The sequence below is a fragment of the Manacus candei genome, unplaced genomic scaffold (assembly GCF_025592945.1).
Source record: "Manacus candei isolate 608988 ecotype Guabito, Panama unplaced genomic scaffold, ASM2559294v1 h1tg000103l, whole genome shotgun sequence".
Lineage (NCBI taxonomy): Eukaryota > Metazoa > Chordata > Aves > Passeriformes > Pipridae > Manacus > Manacus candei.
The window spans coordinates 222495-241682 of record NW_026138151.1 but is presented as its reverse complement, the minus strand read 5'-3'; the positions used below and the strand labels follow the sequence as shown (position 1 = coordinate 241682).

The window sequence follows — 19188 nt, the reverse complement described above, 5'->3', positions numbered from 1 at the left end:
AGCCCAGTTCCTATTAGAATATTCTCTTATTTATGACTGACCAATATAGAATCAGCTGTCATCACTTCACTCTTACAATCTGTTTTCTAAATAAAATCACAACTTCACCATATGCTTGACAGAATTATGTAGCAGCTTTAGTGTGTTTATTTTTCACTCTGCTGTATACATCAGTCCACACTCAGTTTGAAAGTCTGTTCTTTATTACTGTTGTAAACTCAGCTGGGCCATTCACATCCTGTGGGTATTCAGAGAACAGGCATTTAGATTCAGATTTGTCCAGTGACACAGCAGAGGAGGCAGCATTCAAAATCCTTAAGAGATGCATTAACCTTTCCTTCACAGTGATCATAGTTTAAAGGTCTGAGATTTAGAGGAACATGTTTGATGCACCTTTCTCTTTTTTCCCCCCTCTTATTGGCAATCAGTAATTTCTGCAGGATGAAGCAGAAGCAAGTTGTTCAGGTGTTGGACTCTCTTTGGCTTAGCCAGCAAAAGCAGAGGCTGGGTCCCAGGCTCCTGTGACACAGTGATTTAATCTTTGAAGAACATGTTATCAGCTGATTGGGGGAACTAAAACCTGGCCAGCTGCCATACAGAACTCAGCAAGCTACCACTAAATCTTTGTGGTTCCTAGGGAAAGGTTGGCCTGAAGTCAAAAAAATAGATATAAACAGTGAGAGAAGACAAGATATATAGATATATATTTCAATCCGAATAAATCGGACTTCATTTCAGTACATGTCAGAATTGCTCTGTATTCCTTTGAGGCTGAAAACTGAAGTTATTAAGCCAAAAGAACTGATTGTCTCAAATCCTAATATAGTCTCAGGAAGAGAAAAACGGTGCTGCACCGAGGTAGAAAATGATACCTCATTCTGTTCCAGTCACCCACGCACACTTTGCAAATGAAAATCATTAGGGTAGACTGCAGCTGGACCCAGAGAGGGAGATGATGTGGGTTGGGTACCAGAGTGCAGTGTTTTGGATTATGGGTTTGGGATTTTATGGTTCTTTCCCTGTTAATTCCTGGGTAATGCTTTCAGAGGGCTTTCCAGCCCCTCGGTGACTTTGCAGCCCAGACCCTGCTGGTTGCTGGCACTGCTGTGTTCCCGTGGGGTTGAGAAGCTCCTGGAGTTGTGCTGTGGAAAAGGTACATCTCGGGGTGGAGATGCATAGTTGAGAGTGGGATTTTGGGTGGGGACTTCCTGGGTTTGGATGTTGTTACCAAGGGGCTGCCTGGCCATCAGCCTGGTCAGCACTGGCAGGGTTGCCAGCACTGTTCAGTGAAGGGCTGTGTACAACACAGGGTTTACTTTTCAATACGTCTCTATATCCTTTTAAAATGAGAAATATTTTCATATATTTCAAAAGTCACCTAACAAAATCTGTGAATGTGTTCCCTACTGTTTGACAGAGACAACTTGGAAAATGTTGTCAACAACAGCACTCTTCTTCAGAATTACAGTCTGGGGCTACTGCAATACAAACCTCAATAACATAGCAGATTAAGTGGGGCTTGAGCTGATCAAATACATCATAGTAACACAAAGAAACTGCACCCCAGATATCCTTGGAATCCCAAAACCCTTCTACTTATGTGACAGAATTAAGTTCATCTTACATAGATGTTATTTGTATTTTGATATTAATGCATTGTCTCTTTGAAGCAGAACTCAAATCTTGAGTTACTCTACTTAGTGATAGGGAAGTTAAAAATAGGTTTATAACGGGAAAGATTAATTTGGTGAAGTGACAATAATTTTAGAATAATAATGTGCTTATTCATAACATAGACAGTGCCATCTCTTCTGTATTCCTTTGTGTACACTAAGTACCCCCTTCTTTTTATCTTGTGTAAATTATGTACTACCTTGCACTGTCAAAAACTGAACTTATCTTTAATAAGCAGTAATTAGTAACTACACAGCAAAGTCCTACTTTTAATGATGTGGTAACAATGCAGGAAAGATTGGACAATAGCATAAGAACAGGTCCTTTTCTCTGCAGTGCCAACTGGAGACAGCCCAGGGAATGTTTTCACTGAATGCAAAGGCCTTAAAAACATCCCTCAGCTCTGAAGATACAGATCTGCCTGGGAAAATGGGAAAAAGGGAACTGCAGAAGTGACAAGGAGAGATTTGTGTGTGTAGCAGGTGAGCTGAGGGTGGAAAGTCAGGTAAAGCAAAGCAAAGCCCAGAGGTTTTATTTAGTTGAGAGGATTTTGGGAAGCTTTAGTCCCTTAAGAAAGCTAAGAGAGGTGGTGCCTCTCAGGGTTTAAAAAAATGAAGGGTACCTCCTGTTTCCATGGGAAGTTTACAAGATCGATTATACACATCTGGTTTTGAGAAGATTTATTAAATTGTTCAGAAGTTTTATGACAATCAAGTATGTCCTGGAAGCAGTGTGGCTTATTTTGAGATCCGTTATAAATGCTGAAAGTGTTCCCAACCTTGAATAAATCACTTCACGTAGTTTTAACTACCTGTCTAGGAATCCTGCAATGAAAAAAATAGACATAATAAATAATTTATTGTGCAGAACAGGAGCAAATGTGTATATTACACCCTTTGATTTCCAAACACACCTTGCTGAGCAAAGCCATGTGACATAACACAGCTTTGCAATATATTGCTCTGTCACCAGTGCCTCAAAATAAACTTGTGTGCAGTGAACCTGAGCTGTCCTTGGTGCCCAGTGAAATCAATGGGCAGTTCCAGCAGCAGCAGTGTCAGCTCTGCAAGTCAGTGCTCTCAAGTAAAAGCCTTTTTCTCTTCTTCCTGTCCTAGAACTGATTTTGCAAGGGACAGCTTTTGCATTGCCAGCTCACAGAGTTTTGAAGATGCTCCCATTTGTGGCAATGGCAACAGCTAAAATTTCTGAAAGGAATTCTAAGTAAACCAGAAAGAAGTGAATGGAGTGAGAAGTTCCTTGTTTATAAATAAAGATCATGTTTTTATTAGGTGAATGCTAAAAGGAAAAGACCAGAAAAGAGAGATAATTTATGAACATGGCATGGAGAAGGTATGGAGAGTTCTTTAGGGATAAAAGTGAGAGTGAGGCTTGCAAATTTCTGAGCAGGCAAGAACACCCAGAAATGGTAATTTTTGTGTTTAGGGAAATGGGATTTGGGTAATCCCTGAAAAGATACAAGGAATGCATTTTAGAACTTGAGGGTTGGTATAAAACTGAATAAACTTTGTGGGTGCAGGAATTCTATCTAATCCATGTCCTTCTGTGATCTTACCCACAACAAGCTGAGTTGGAGACACACATTTGTGAATGTGAACATTCCTCCTGGGTTCTCATTCTGGAGTGTGTTTTGTGAGACACAGTTGAGACTGGATTTTGAGAAGAACAGTGAGCTTGTAGCATTTTTGAAGAAAATACCATTTCTGGTTTTTGAACACCACAACACTATAGTACAGTTTGACTGACTCCACTTTTTTTTTTTTTCATTCAAGTGGTGACAGAAGAAGAGACCTGTTGATAACCAGCCTCTGTTTGTGTTGCTTGGCCTCACCCAAACCTTCTTTGGCACTTGCTTTGCCCAGGATAGCACAGATATTTTTTTCTTTCAGAGGAGCAGTGCAGAATTTTTCTTTTCCTTAAAGCCTTTCTGGCCCCCTGCTTTATGTCCCTGTAATAGTAATTTACTTGGTGTGCTGTGGGTTACAGTAAAGTGATCCCAGTTTCTCTATTTCTCTCCCCAAAGTGAGTGATGGTGTTGTTATAGGGACATGGCATATTGAGGATAGCAGAGCTCATTTTCTCTCCTCCTTCTGTTCCCACTGAGGGCAAATTCTCTGCTATGATGCCATCAAAAATAACAATGTCATGAGTTCAGGGTAAAGCAGTTCCTGGAGCAGAGCCAGTGTGTGTGAGACAACAGGAAAGGCACCAGCTCTCAAATACCCACCTGAGGTTGAGAAGTTTTCTTTCTATTACTGTTGGATTGGTGAAACTTCATTTCTGATGTTTGGAATACAAAATCCTGTAGGGACCTGTGGCGTGTTTGCTTTCAAAGTGACTCCACAGAACATGAAATGAGTAAGAACATTTCCAGTATCTTGCTTGAATTAATTCTGAGCTGACTTATACCCCAGTTTCATTCAAATCAGACAGTGCAGATGAGAGCTGGTAATTTGCACAGACACAGGAATTTGGAGAGGGCATGTAGGAGAGCTTTTTGAGTGCATGTCCTCGGTTTCTGAGTGTGGGTAACATCCAGAAAATTCTGAATCCTTAGTTCTTGCTTTTATCTGTCTCTCTTGTTTGCTCAAGGCCAATTATTCAGAACTAAAGTATACTGTTATATCATGGAATAAATAGGTGCACTTTGCAGCAGTGTTGGGAAATGAATGAACATTTGTAAATATGAATCTACCACATTGCTTTATTATTGTTAGTTTTAGTATCTCTTGCAAATAACATTTTGAAGACCCGGGTTTCCTTTTAACTCTGAAAGAGATGATTAGGAATAATTGAAATAACAAGCTAAAATCTTATTTTAAATCGAAATATGTTACTTTAAATGATATTTGGCTGTAAATTTTTCTTTGGTCTAATGCATTTTGCCATCTTTGGTTTTCACCAGGTAGTGATCTTTTCCTGTATCACCAATATCAGTAGCATTTAGTTTCTGTTTTAATTAATTCATTATTCTGAGTGGAGTACATCTCAGTCAGTGCATAACCAAATATGATAATGCCTCTGATATGGAGTCTCGCACCAAGTGACCCACTTTCCACATTTCAGTCTAACTTTTCTCTGCTTCAAGGGCAAACTTAATGAACATTTGACATCAGGTAATTCATTGGAGCTGTACATACCAGAGCTGCTGCCTGGTGCTAATACAGGTAGGGTTTGCTAACAGCCCTGCCTGGAATTTGACTCTCCAGTGCTGTCCATGGCTCTTCTTCCCTTCGGAATGGTTTTCTCAGCCAGGTGGAATGAAAGTTAATTAGTGCACCCCCTACACTGGTGCAGCACATACATATGTTTTGTGATAGCTCTGTCAGAAACAGAGCTTCCTGGAGGGAAGGTCTCCAAATTAGCCTTCAGGAGGGCCTGTCAGATTTATTTCTTTGATTTTTTTCTTTTTGAGTGTGGACTATTTTATTAAATCTCCTCTAGCAGTCACTCCCAGCCTACCCAGAGATATTTTGTTAGCAAAACCTTGGGGCTGATTTATTGCCCCTCGTGCCCACAACTCTCTGCCTCTGATGGAAATACCCTGCTTGGCTCTGTGTTGTGCAGGGAATTGTGCTTTAAATGTCATATCTTGAGTGGTGTGCCCGTGACAGCTGCTCTTCCAGCCAATTCCAACACTAGAGCAAGGAACTTTCAAAACAAAGAATGGGAGGTGTCAGGGCTTTTTGCTCAGGAAACAACCTCTCCAAAGGAATCTACTCACAGACTCCCCATCCCCATGGACTGGGCAAAGAGCAGGATGACACATGTGGTTACTGGTGGATTTAAGCTGTTTTTTCCCAAATTAGCCCTGTTATAACAAGTAGCTCTCAATGATGTTTTCAATATTAGCAAATAGGGATTGCTACAACACAGTAGGAGGTTTTTGTCACTGAGATATGGCTGAATTACAAGCTTTGCCATGGATTTTGTGCAATCCTAATGGACTGTAATCCTTGTAATACGACAGGTTTGTGGCTGAGATTACTGAAATATTTACCCCTGGCATCTTTCTTTTTTAATACCTTTGTTTTCTATCTCTCAAGTGAAAGCAATACATCAACAGAAAACCAGAGATAAGAGATTGATGAACTATCAGCAGCCAGCACTAAAGCCCATAAGAAAGGTTGGGTTTTTTTACTGAAATAATACACAGCTTTTTCCACGTTTCCTGACCTTGGGGGTCCCAAGTCTCGGGGATCTTTCTACACATCCCACCACTGCAGAGCTGATAAAGAATAGATTTAAATACTTCCATCAGTTGTCACTCCTCCTCCTCCTCCACAGCCCTTTGGCAGGCCATGGTTGTTTTTGTGGTTGGTTTGCAGCACGTGTGTCGTGTCATCACCAGTTTCCTCGCAGTAGGACCCGTGATGGCAGGGGCAGTTGTTTAATTAGTCTCTCTCTAAACTGCCTGGAGTTGCAAAGGCAGTTGTTCAAAGGAATGCTCAGTGGTGTGTGACGCATGCAGAGGTACCTTTATCGTGGACTTGAAATAGGCCTTCAAAGCAAACTTTCTGTTTAAAGAATCAGCGTGCAAAACGGCTCGGGAAGTGCTAATTTCAACGCAGTTGACTGAGCTGTGGGCTGAATTCTTCGTTGCCATGTTTGTTGATTCATCCTTTACCTCTCTGCAATTTGGGAATAAAACAGTGTGGTTTTCAGAATGTGCAGGTTTTATGCAGCTGAAATTCCAGCCACAGCTGGGAAAACATTCTTTATGAAACAGATGTCTGCCCTTTCCCTGTCTGAAGCTCATTAAAACCCCTAAAACAGTCTGAAAGGTGAGAATGGTATGTGTTACTTTGCTTTTCACCAATTGCCTACAGATATGTGCTGGTTCTTGCTGAGGTAAAGTTAATTATCTTTACAGTATGGGCTGTGATTTGGATTTATGCTGGAATGGGGTTGATGATATAGGGATGTTTCAGTTACTGCTGAGCTGAGCTCACACAGGGTCGAGGCCTTTTCTGCTCCTCACCCCACCTGTGAGGAGGCTGCAGGGGCACAAGAAGCTGGGAGGGGACAGAGGCAGGACAGCTGTCCCCAAGTGCTGACACAAGGGATATTCCAGACCACATGGCATCATGGTCAACATATAAAGTTGGGGGAATGAAAAGGAAGGTGGGGACATTTGGAGTGATGGTGTTTGTCTTCCCAAGTCCTCGTTTCATGTGACAGAGCCCTGCTTTCCTGGGGATGGCTGAACACCTGCCTTCCCATTGGAAATGGGAATGAATTCCTTGTTTTCCTTTGCCTGTGTGCAGCTTCTCCTTTACCTGTTAAACTGTCTTTATCTCAACCCACAAGTTTCTCACTTTTACTCTTCCAATCCTCTCCCTGATCCCGCTGCTGGGGGAGTGAGCAAATGGCTGTGTGGGGCTGGGTTACACCACAAAAACCCACTAAAAGCTAAGTGGGGATGGGTCAGCTCTGCTTTTGCATTAGAAATCTCCAGGGAGCTGTGTTGTACCAAGGATCTCATGGACAAGGGGACTTTCCTTTCAAATCAGCTTGGCTCCATTGCCCCGTTTTCATCTGTGGGACTTTTATCCTCAGGCTCAAACAAATATAAACCTGCTGTTAACTTTTGTCTATTGTGTTAGAAAGCTCAACTAGGTTTTGTAGTTTTTTCAATATTGTGAGTTTTAACCCAGTTATCAAAATACCAACAGGTATTGTATTCTGTCAACCTGAATTGCCTGTGATGTGGCAGTGGGTCACAGAGCTGGGCTGAGGCTTCTACAGGGACTCTGATGGGAATAGAACACACTGAATGTCTCGGGCTGTTGCTATGAAGACAAATTTTCAGCCAAAAGGGCATGGGGGTGATCACAGAGGCCTCTGCTGCTACTGGCATCTTATTTGGAAAAGTGGGGTTTTTAATGGGTAATGTTCAGTCACATTCAGGTTTTGGTAGCAGATTTTTATGTCTTAAGCATTCTACAGCATCACTGGGAATGTAAATATTAGTGTTCAGTTTGCAGCCTGAGCACACTCTCAGAGTGAGTCCCTTGTTTGCCCTCTCTGTTCATGATACAGAGCACTGTGAAGTGCACAAGTGGGATTCCTTTCCAGTTAAGCTAAACCAGAAGATGTGGTCACCAAACACTCTCCATCAGCTAAAGGAGCATCAAAGCACAGAGCTGGGCCAGGAGAGCAGCAGGCACAGTCACAGAATCCTCTCTAGCACAGACATGGTGTTCTCCCATTGCTTTGCAGGGCTCTCCAAGACTCCTTGCTTTTCTCTGTCTCTCTTGTTTGCTCAAACCCAATTATTCAGAACTAAAGTATACTATTATATCATGGAATAAATAGGTGCACTTCACAGCAGTGTTGGGAAATGAGTGAACGTTTGTAAATATGAATCTACCACATTGCTTTATTTTTGTTAGTTTTAGTATCTCTTGCAAATAACATTTTGAAGACCCGGGTTTCCTTTTAACTCTGAAAGAGATGATTAGGAATAATTGAAATAATGAGCTAAAATCTTATTTTAAATTGAATTATGTTACTTTGATATTTTGCTGACTGATACTTTGCAAACTCTGGCACTGAAGGCAGCTCATGGCATGTGTTGAGGGAAAGGAATGAATGACACCCTCAGTGCTGAGGTCTGTGGGGAGGCTGCTGGGTCTGCTGGAACTTTAACAGGCAGCCTGTGTTGTCTCAGTCTGCAACACAAAGGCTTGAGTTTGGGTGCCAGAGTCTGCAGCAGCCCTGCCTGTGCTGCCATGTGCTCTCTGAGGTCTGATCACAGACCTGAAGGGTGTTGCAGCTCCTGCCTGGTCCCCAGAGCCAGGCTGGGTGGGGACAGTGTGTGGCTCAGCCTTGCTCCAGTGCACATTAGAGAGAGGATTGCTGCACGTGGCTGACATGGAGGATCTGTTTTGAGCACCAGTTTTGACCACAAGTTTATCAAACCTGTCAAGACCCCATAAACAGGTTTGAGTTTGTGAGTTTGCATCCAGTTGGCAAGAGCACAGGAGTTAATTCATCAGAGGCAACTCTGAGCAAACGGGTGCTGGGGTTTTACTGGGTCTGAGTGATGCCTTAATCCCCAGGCAGATTGTTAAATTCCTCCTTACTACAACCCTACAGGTTTCTCCTGCTGAATGGGAGTGTTATGCTGTAAAATCCTGACTGTCTTAACAGGAGCACAGGGATTCCTGAAACCATGGCTCACATTTCTCACAGTTTAAAGAATGAGGGAAAACTCGATGTCTGATAAACTTAGGATTTAAGTTATTTTCCTGGGCTCCTTTTCTGCAACTTTTCTCTCTCCATCGTGGTTTCTCCAGTCTCCACATGTTTCATGACTCTCAGCACTTTATCATTTAACCATTGTGTTGATGTTTCAGTTGCCTGATAAAACAGTCTGTATTTCTAAGTGGATTTTGTCCTACCAGCTGGCAGCCAGGGACACAACCTTTTTCCTTTCATAAATAACTGCCTAGTGGTCACTTCTTGCTGGAGAATTTTAAAAAGTGGCAAATGATTTAGAGCGTTAACGTTTTTGACTGATTGCTACTGGGCTTTTGCTGCAGAAGTAAAAAATGTCAGTCCTTGCCACAAGTAAGATTCCTGCATGTCTGCTCACTAAAATTTTTTAAAATCTCTATTTTCAAAAGAGCAATCTGGTTCCAAAAACTGTGCTGTCTAAGGCTACAGAGTTTTAATATAAAAAAAAAATGCATGTGCACTATAATTCTTGCTCAGTCCATGTTTTAAGTTCCCATATTCTGTTTTATGGTATTTAACTTTGAGGAGTGATGGAGGACATTGGGAGGTTCTCACACATTTGAATTCCACAGTAGGGTCATTAGAACAATTGTGATGGGAAGTCTCTCATTCCTTCTCATCTTTCTTATATTGAAGTGCACAAATAGAATAAAACAGTCCAAGGATATGCATGAAGTTCGAGGCTGAGAGGAGATGTAATTATTATTTTTTCAGGATTTATATGTGGAGAGGATTACCAGCTGCCTTTGTGTTCCTCCAAAGTAGCTCTGTCTTGGAGAGCAATCAACAGGGAGGTTTTTGTGTAATTCCAAGTTATCTCTGCTTCTGCTTACTTGGATCAGCCAAACCTTTTTCTGTGGCTCTTCCAGCATTAAAATCATAATTGTGGCTGTGCTCTGACATGCACTGGAGTCAGCTGCTGCAGCTGGATACAGACAACACTGCGTGTACCCTACATTAAGGGCACAGAATAATTTTGAGCAGTGTCATTTTTGTATTAATTGAACTCCCTTCTGCATCAGTGGCTTCATTGAGCTATTAGGCTTTGCCTGCAGCAGAACTCCTTGCTACTATTTAGCAAATGTTGCTTTGGTAGCCACTTGTGCAGATGACAGAGAGATGGTTAAATATGTCAGTACAGAGGTAGAGTGTTCAGCCTGGATTTTATGTATATAACAGAAATCCCTGTTTGAATTGCTTAGTGAATATCTATTTTATGCCGATAGCAACTCGTCAGAGCAATGCAGGCTTTTTTGTCCATTAAAGAATCTGCACCCTTTATTTATGCACTTACTTTACATTTTCTTTACTGTAGACCTGATTCTCTAAACCTTCAGTAGTGCCATCAGGAATCAGTGGAATTGCTCCCAGGAGTGAGGAAGCGCCTTTATGAAAAAAGGCTTTTCAGGCTCAGGATTTTCACAGCAAAGACCGTTATACACTGGATTTCTCTGTCTCAGATGCTGTTCTTTGAACATCTGACATACATGTCATTGAATGAAGGGCAAACACAGCACATATGTATATCCATAGGTCTTCTTTAAAATTTTTGGACGAGCTAATGTAACGGTCCAGCTTGCCATAAATTGCTCCTGTGTTACCTCCTAGAGGGAGCTGCACGTAGGCAACGGATGAGAGCATTCCTGTGTAAGAGAACTAAGTATTCACAATTTCTGTGATGTCCAGAAAATGATTTTATCTGCAGCTGTGAGAAGTTGCTAGGGAACAGTGCTAACTCATTTTTGCTGATGGCTCTTCGTTAGCGCTGCCGAGGTAATGTTCCCTTCCGTCGCTCAGTGATTCTGCCATCTCATTTTGCAGCAGGATGGCATCTGGAAATACCTCAGAAGCATCCTGCTTATGAAGTTTGAACTAAACTTTCTAGTAAAGAACATTTTTCAGATCACCTCCAGGCACCAGACCCTCCCTGGAGAGCTCTGAGTTCCGAGGTGAAGGTGTGAAAGGGCAGGTTCGGTGCTGAGCACTTGGGCTGCAGGAGCAGAGCCCTCCCTGGGAGGAACATTGGGCTCACAAAGTGTTTGTGGGGCTCAACCTATCTGGGAGAGGACAGGAACATTCTTGGACATTCTTTTGAGATGTCTGCATTTCTGGTATTACTGTGATTGCTTGTACATTTTAACCTCAGCCTTGAAGCACGTGCTTTAAGGTGCACACTCTTTTTTTTTTATTGAACATCTGACAGGTGGGTGGTGGCTGTTGATCTCCTTGATAAGTCAAAATTCTTGCAGTTCTGATTGCTAGCAGCATCCCTCCCTTCAAATGCTTTTAAAAGGTCATTAGCCAGGTCACAGCTCTGGAGTGGTACCTGCATCCCTCAAAAAACTGCCTCTTATTGTGTGACTTCAAAACAAAAGGTCCTGTACCAGATACTGCTTTGCAGATAAAGCCAAAGAATGAGTCTTCCCACCCCCATTGCTTCTTGGTATATGTAGAGAATATATAGGTCTATTCCTGCCTCTTCAAGTGTTTGTTTTGGAGGACTTCTAGTGCACAGTTCAGCAGCTTTGTCTTCTTTTCTCACTGTGCCCAACGTTCTCAGCCAGTGTAAGTGAACCAGAAGGATTTCTGCACTTGTTGCTTGCCCACTCAGCATAAAAATACATATGTACATGTACTAAAACACACACATAAATGTCCCTACGGCTCTTTAAAAAGGTTTTAAATAACATTTTGTTATTCCATGCTCTTTTTTTACTCCATTTGCACCAGATGATTGGGTAATCTGTCATTGCACTCCTCTTGTGGTCTAGATGGTTCTCTGGGGGTTGCCCACGGCTTCACTCACATGCTCGTTTTGATATGGCAACTGTTTCCTACAATGTTTTTCACCTGTGAAATGGGGCAAATGGCACTCTCTTTTCACAGCACAGGGTGCCCAGTGCTGTGCTTTGTTTTTCCTATCCTTTCTTAAATCTAAGTCTAATTTAAAAAAAAATTGCTGGTTGCACAGGCTGTGCTCGTAACAGCTTTGCTGATGTTTGGCCAGGGATGAAAGGGATGTGATGCATTGTTTGCTTTTTTTACAAGCAATTTAGAAAGACTTCAGACCCTACATAATATTTTTTTGCCATTGTTTTTGAAAGAGTATTTGGAAACAGTCCACGGGGCTCCCAACCTCTTTAAATCAGCAGGCAGCACTATTTATCTTTGTCGTTCATTTCTGTAAGCAAACACCTTCCTTCCCACTCCTGAATACATAAATGTCTTGTTTTGTTTGGTGTTGCTGCTGGTTATTGCCCAGTTATCCATTCCTGTGCACCAGCCAGGCTGTTGGTCATGATGCAGCCAGGAGGATTTCTGAAAAAACTGTTTCTGACTTTGTGCGTGTTGGGAACCCCAAGATGATCACTGCTGGAGTCCCAGGGGGGCACAGCGTGCTGGTCTGATCTCATATATCTCTGAAACTCTCCTTCCTCAGCTCTAATTCAGAATCTTTCTAAAAAAAAAAAAAAAAACAAAAAACAACAACAACAACAACAAAAAAAAAACCAAAACAAAAAAAAAACCAACAAGGATCCAGTTCTGCTTCCCACTGAGGATTGGGCCCTCTCATGGCTTGTCTGGGAAGTAAATAGAGGTCAGAGGTACAAGCTCCGTGTTTGATTCTGCTTTAAATTGATTTGTATGCATCCTTTCCTTTTAGCTCTCCAGAGGCTCGTGTGTTTTACATCTTGCAAACCATGTTTTTGACAAGGACTCTGTTTTTGAATATAATCTAAATCCGTGTGTCAGGTGTGCATACATATGCACCTGTGTGCATGCACACAAACTTTAAGCGCAATAGGCAATTTTATCCAGTCCAAGAGATACATATTACAGAGAGATCTATTTTATTGAACTCCTGGTATGCACGATTCAACTTCTCAAGCCTAAATGGGTCTCGTGCCCTTTCACTAATTAAATTTTGTTATAAATCCACCTGGGCTCTGTTTTTGTAATATCTACATTTGAATGAGGGCGGCTTAGTGTCTGGGTGGAACGGTTTTTCCTCCTGAAATGTTAATTAGATGGAGAATCTGTTATGCCTTGGAAAAGCTGCATTGCAAACCCATAGATAAACAGATTGATTTAATTTTAATCTGCTTTCATGGTGATGCATAATGATAACCGGTTTCTGTCTCGCAGGGCTGAAAACCACAGACCTTAATAAGAGTTTGTGGGTATATCATACAGTTTTAAATAGCTTATGTTGTGCTAGACCGCTCTCTATAAATTATTCTAACTCCATCAGTATCTCAGGGACTCCCGACTCTCTTCTGCTGTGGATTTTCAATCAGTGAAACTATTAGTGTAATCTGAAGAAACTTTGAGGCATCTTCTCTGAAAACAACTGACAACACTGGTTTGTACATCAAGTATTCGATGGGGAGAACGGAACAAAAAAAAAGCCTTGCAGAAGCCAGCTCTGCACACTAAATCACAGCATCCAAATCCTGCCTTTTGTTAGCCATGCCAAAATTAATAATGGGATTAAAACCAGCCATTCAGGTGGTTAGCATGAAGTGTCTCACTGCATGACCTATTTTTTTGTGATATGTCATTCCTGTGGCTCCGAGAAAGGTGCAGTTCTGTTCAGTCAGTTCTAAGACACTTTGCTTAAATGGGCCCTTCTCAAATGCTTCCATTGAAAGGGTTAGGAAGGCTTGTTCCTGAGAGGGGAACAATTTTTGTTTCTAATGGTCTAAATTTCTTCAGGGGTTCATAATAGACAGAGATCCAGGAAGCGTTTTTACGCTCGGTTTTCATTCGCTCACCGCAAATAAGCCCCAAGTCCCACAAAAATGGGCTGAGTTTTCTCAATGACTGATGTTCAAAGAGATGAATCTCTTTCGGGCTCAAATTCTGTCCTGTATTAGCTCCAGCCATAAAAAGTAATGAAGCTGCAGTGGGAGGCAAAAGAAGAGTGTGGCCTTAAAGTGTATGAATTTAGCGGCGCCCTAATGCTGTACATAAAATTTGAAATGGAAATGCTGGAAGCACAAATTCCAGCCAGTCCTCCTTGCACTGTGGAATGGTTAATTTGACCTGATCTATCGAGGGCCTCTCAAACAGGTGCAGAGTTTGCCCTAAGTTTGGATTTCTAGGAAGAGTGGAAAGACAAAGGGAGTGGCTATACCTTGAATTAACTCTTGTTTTTGCTTTCACTAGGGAGCTTGACTCCATGCTTCACCCTCATATGGTTGTTAATTCTGATGTGCTCTCTAACATAATTCCCATTCCAGTGCTATTCGTGAGCTTATGAGCTTTTCTAGCATTCAAAAAACTGTCCTTCCTATGTTGCCTTTAATTTTAGTACTCCAAAACTTTAAAAAAGGCTGTCCTGAAATAAAGACAGAAAATTTCTTGCTGTTTTCCATTGCTTCCTGATGTTTTAGTGCATTTTAATATGATTCTTTGAGCACAGAAGCGTCTGAGAGGGGAGGAGGTTCTGTGCAGGCGGTGAAACATCAGGATGTAAATGTCAGACTGAAGTGTTCTGGTATCAAAATGGTCTCATTTAAGCAACGTACAGCAACAGAATGACCTCAGATACTGCAGAGGATGACTGCATTTAATGTTCCCAGAGCATTAACAGTGATCATTCTGCACTCATTTGCCAGCAAGAGACAGTTACCTGGGAATTCTTTGAATAGTTCTACAGCTTAGTCATTCCAAAATTGCTATCTAGATTTTAGATCCCATGGTAGCATCTGGTCCCACACTACCTGATTTTTAAGCCTGACATTTAATTCTGATCTTCAGAAAGACCCTGATGAGGTCTGTCAGCTCATGGTTGGCATCTGGAGAATGGCTATTTTTGCTCTTCAAGTCTCTTCCAAGCAAGCACAGGGGAGCTCCAGGAGGGACAGACTGGATGTTTCCACTTCCAGCAGCAGTAACTTGTTATTGGATCAAGAGGTGATGTCAGTGGAAAGAGCCTGTGTGCAGAGCAACTCATGGCACAGCCATCAGCAGAAATGGGCTCTGGGCAATGTTGGCCATTTCCAGGTTAGGACTGTGAATACTTTCAGGGTTTCTTCCAGGGAATGTTCTGCTACTGACTTAGATCAGCATTTGACTTCCCAGTGAGTAAAAACTGACCTGATTTCTTTGTTTCATGACATGAAAAGCTCTGGTCAGGCCCATTTCTGCTCACATTTTTCTCGTCTTCAGTTTTATATGGGCTGATGGGGGAAAACAGCCTCTCCCACCCCTCTTACTCCTGTCACTGCTGTCCAAAGGAGGTGGACATTAGCAAAGGGAAGGCTGCCATCCTGTACAGCTGAGCACTGCTTTGTTCTTTCTCCATCGCTGGATTAAGATTAGGCTCTGGGCAGGGAAAAAAAGCACTGAAGATAAACAAAAATAGAACCCCCTTTGAGTTATTCCTGGAACGCTTTGGGCAGATATGGTGATGAGGCGAATTCAGAGCCCACTGCAGTGCCTGTGCAGTGCCTAGAAGCTCTCAGAAACGTCCCCCTCTGCACACGATTTATCTGCCACCTTCTAGTCGCCACTGGTGACAAGATGATACCCGGTGGTAGCACCTCTGTTAACAGCCTCCCTTTTCTTCTCATCCCTTTGATGTTGAAAGTATTCCGCTTCCTCGGAAGGAGCATGAAAGGTTCCCGCAGATCTTTGCCCTGAGCGCTTACAGTAATAAAAAAACCTAAATTCAATGTCATGGGTCTAAAGCATCTCTATTTAGAGCTGTTTAAGGGTTGGATTCCCTGTTTGTTTGCGCTTTGTGTTGGGCTGGAGGGATGTGTGATGTCTGTACGCTGCGTGCAGGACATTGTCGGGAGTGAAAGGTAGAAAGGGGAGTCCTGCCTGTGGCAGGGTGTCCGTGGCCCCTCCACACTCCTTGGCTTTGATCTGCACGTCCCCAGGGCAAGGTTGTGTGTGTGATCTCTCTGTCGTCTCTGCCTTTCCCTGCGGTGCTTCAAACCAGACACTTTGTGACATTGTACCGTGGCACTTAGCAGCACGGGTGCTGTAATGCTGTTATTTTTCACCAGCCAGCTGTTCCACTTTATACAACACTTAAGTAACAATTTCACAGCCATTACCAGCCCGCAGTAATGACATGGGCTGAAAGCTAAGCGCTAACTGGTTGTAAACTGCAAAGACTGGGAGATGCTAAACCAGACACTTTGATAAATGAGAGAGGACATTGCCTGCATTTTAATTGGAGTTGCAGCCTCTTCTATCACTAGAGTAAACATAGTGTTTAGTGGGTCATGAGATAGAATTGGGAATCACTATCTTTATGCACTTAGGTAATGTATTTCCTTGATTTCAGTTGTGATGTATTGATCCTGGGAGTTCCTTCAGCAGGTTTTTTTTTTTCCTTCTCCCTTCCCTTGACTTGTACCCTGTCAGCACTGACTGTGTTTTCAGGGGTTGTGGACTCCCAAGGGCTTTGTTTGCCATGATTGATTTGGTGCAAGGGGTGAGCTGCTCAGGAGCCTCAGTAACTGATGTGCTGCACTGTGAACAGTGATCCAGAGGTAAATAACAGCTTGTAGGAATACCTATGGAGGTGTTTACTTGGATAGGCTGCTTGTTAGAAAAGAAACAACCCAAGACCAGCCCACGACTGAGATGTTTGCAGCCTTTCTTTCCTTCTCTTTGCAAAGTAGAATCTGGCCCAAATTGAGCACAAAATACTCGAAAACTTTACTTACTGCAGCTCTGCCACAGTGTTTTGAGCAAATGCACAATCTGTTGTACTTAGACTGTTAAGTGTGAGCAAATATATGAAAAAGCTTTGTCATACACCTTTTTTTTGTGTATTGCAGCTGAGAAATCTTAGGCTGAACTGTGGCTGAACTGAGAGGCTGTCTCATGAGCACTCTGGAGAGCAGCTGAGGGGTCGAAGACCCCATGTGCCCTGTGACAGCCATGCAATTCAATAAAGCAGATTTGCAAGAAAGTAATTGAGCTCTGGCAGCAGTCATAGTCTTTTCACCTCAGGTATCTTCAGTTTTATTTGCTGGCAAAAAATGTACCTTCAGTTATTATTAACCCTGTTTCATCCAGGTCATTCTTCGGTAATTGCAAAATGCTGCTGCCATTGTGGATTGGGTGAATAAAATTCTACAATTGCCCAACAGTGGAAAACACAGCTTTGAGACATACTGGAGGAAAAAAACATTTCCTGGGGTCAAGGAATTGAAGCTTCTGTGCTGATTATAGAAGTATGTTAATCTGGTTCCTCAAAAGGAGTTCCTAACTTCTAATTCTGTAGAGAAACACAGTCTTGTGTTACTGTTTTCAGTAAAATTAGGGGGTTGGTGCTTTTCATAGGTGACTAAATTAGACCTTATCTCTTCAAAGAAATCCTGATCCACAGACTGGCAATTACCCCAAGGAGCGTACACAATAATCTGCATTTGTTTGAAACCTCAGAAATTAGTACAGGATGGCAGTTCACTGGATAAAGTGAATGTCAGGGATAAACAAACTCAGCTTGTCCTACTGGTTTTGTGTCCCTTTTTCTGGTTTACCTCCTCACCCTGGCTTTTAAAGGAATCCAGACAGAAAACAAGGGGGTGGTGTCAGTTATGTCTGAATTTGTACTCTTATTTAATGCTTTTTAAGATAAAAGTGAGACATTTCAGTTTTCAGTGTGTGTTTGCTGAGCTGTACTGAGACCCTGCACAGCTTTTTCAGCTGCAGTACAGCTATTGCCTGTGTGCCAGCTGAGCAAGGCAGGCTGTACTCTGGGCTAAGGCTGCTTTTTTCTTGATTCCCTACCAGTTTTGTTAATAAAACCTATAAAAGCATAGCTGTTGTATGGTCAATATAATCTGTTGTTGAAAAGCTGAGGGGCCAACCTTGCAGCAGAAGCTGCAGACTTTGTGCAGTGAAAGCAGCCCCTCACTCAGCAGTGTCTGGCTCTGAGTGACTCGGGTGCTGTCCTGCACCCATTGAGGGGTTTCAAATCCATAAACTCAGGTCACCCAAATCCCACACTGATACCTTCTCTTGGCCATCACCAACTACAGCAAACCCTTCCCAGAGCTGGAAGAGAGTGGGGGTGGGTTTCTTAATCACAGCCAGCTTTGCTTGGAAGGATCTCAGCCACCCTCATTTCCCTGTGAAGTGGGAATAATTTTTCTATCACTGGTCTTAGTTGACTCTCAGAAGTTTTCCTTTCTTTGAGGTGGAACAGAAAGGCAGGACCAGATGCTGGTCACCAGGACTAGCCAAAGACATGTGCTGAAAAATGTTTCATCCAGATTGTGTGGCCTTTTTCTGCCTCCTTCTCTTGAGAAGTCAGGAATGTAGTTTAATTTCCACTCTTCTTTGACCATTGATCTCTTGTCCTGAGGGATGTCTGAGGTTTAGCAGCAGTAACTGCACCTGCTTAAAATTCATTTCGTGAAATTAGCATAGAAGAACTTGAACAAAAATTGGCAGCCTTCGTGTATTTATTCTTCCAGGTGTGCTAAAGAAATTACAGCCACTGCTGTTGAGTTAGTGGTAGAAGAAATGAGATATAACCCCTTTTGTTCGAGGCAGTTGAAGGAATTCTTTGGCTTTTTATTCCGAAAACATCTGTGTGGATGTTGTCCTTCAAAACTTCCATTAGTAATTTCATGTGGAGGCAGAGCTGATGCTGCTTGTTTTACTGATATTACCAACTCTGCATGGCAGCAGCTGTTTATACAAAAAAAAAAATCACATACCTTTTTGGGTTTTTTTGCCCAGAATTGAGAACTTGGTGTAGCACTGAATGGATTTTGAGTATGAGATTTTAAGCAAATATAATTAAACTGTCATTTCCTGACAACTCACATACAAGGCTGTTTGACCACAATGGGCTTCTTGTAAACACATTCAGAAACCAAAAGTTAACAACACCAGAAACTCCTAATTCAGTATATTGGCCAACATTATATACCTGTGGACTAATTCAGTACTGCTTTAAGATACATATTTAGGTAAAGAGAGAGGCAGAATTAGGGAATGCAACACCTTCTAAAAAGAATTAGATATTTAAAAGTGTATCTCTCTATATATAGTTCCTCTTCTCCACTTCTGGCTCATAACTTCTGGTTATTATTCTGGTTGTTATTTTTTTAAAAATCAAACCCAGAAGAATTATGCTAAGCACTTCTCAGTAGGAGCCAGTCCAGTTGTCATGGGGGCAACAGTCTGCCATACAGCTTCTCCTGTTGTTTAGCCATTGTTTATAGGTTAGACAGACCTCCAAAGAAATCACTTGGTTTAGGAAAAATAAAAATA

At 42.1% G+C, this 19188-nt stretch overlaps 1 protein-coding gene across 2 annotated transcripts in view; it reads left to right on the top strand.

Annotated features, from left to right (window-relative positions):
* The window catches only part of TMEM132D (transmembrane protein 132D), a 227781-nt gene that overhangs the window by 70472 nt on the left and 138121 nt on the right, over nt 1–19188 (top strand). The gene's annotated exons all lie outside the window — the stretch shown is intronic.